At 59.9% G+C, this 763-nt stretch overlaps 1 non-coding gene across 1 annotated transcript; it reads left to right on the top strand.

The window, feature by feature from the left end:
* Nucleotides 1–333: 333 nt before the first annotated feature.
* Nucleotides 334–474, top strand: LOC117799576. The gene has a single exon (XR_004622987.1). It is a non-coding gene; the product is annotated as a small nucleolar RNA SNORD10 (small nucleolar RNA).
* The last annotated feature ends 289 nt before the right edge of the window (nt 475–763 follow it).

The raw sequence follows: 763 nt of genomic DNA, 5'->3' as shown, positions 1-763 counted from the left end.
GGAGTTGAATGGTGCATGTCGGGGTGGGAGAGCGTTACACCAGAACCGTTCTGTACGGGGCCTGGCATGGTCGTAGCTAACGTAAGAGTACTATTTTTGGGTCTAGATACAGAAGGTCGTCATGGCATTAGGAGATTACATGGGTGCCTCCTGCCACGCCTGCATCGGGGGGACCAATGTGCGCGCCGAGGTGCAGAAGCTACAGATGGAGGCCCCGCATATCATCGTGGGCACCCCGGGGCGCGTGTTTGACATGCTGAACCGGAGATACCTGTGTGAGTCTCCCCAGCGCCCTGCGCTCCTCCACGACGCCGGCGTGCCTGCGGGACGGTTGCTCTGTGATGAACCCATGCGTGTCATCTGAGCCCGGCTTCCGTGTCCCCTCAGCCCTGGGGGGCGTTCTGCTTTCCAGGGCTGCCAGCGGGCCCAGCGTGGGAGTCGTGGGCAAAGGATCAGCCTTCGTCTTCTGAGAGTAGACCTCTCGTCCCTTTGCCGTTCTTTACCGGGCAGCTGCAGTCCCGTTTCTTAGTTCCCTAACCCCCGCCTGCCGGCGTCTCTCCCGTAGCTCCCAAATACATCAAGATGTTCGTGCTGGACGAAGCGGATGAGATGTTAAGCCGCGGCTTCAAGGACCAGATCTATGACATATTCCAGAAGCTCAACAGCAACACCCAGGTGCGAGAGACGTGTATGACTGGAGCCGAGGAGTTCTCTGTAGACTGTGGTGTGCTTGGGGGAATGGAGCGGGGGCGGGAGCGGGGGG

Source organism: Ailuropoda melanoleuca, unplaced genomic scaffold (genome assembly GCF_002007445.2).
Source record: "Ailuropoda melanoleuca isolate Jingjing unplaced genomic scaffold, ASM200744v2 unplaced-scaffold52930, whole genome shotgun sequence".
Taxonomy (NCBI): domain Eukaryota; kingdom Metazoa; phylum Chordata; class Mammalia; order Carnivora; family Ursidae; genus Ailuropoda; species Ailuropoda melanoleuca.
This window is presented reverse-complemented; position numbering and strand designations above follow the sequence as displayed.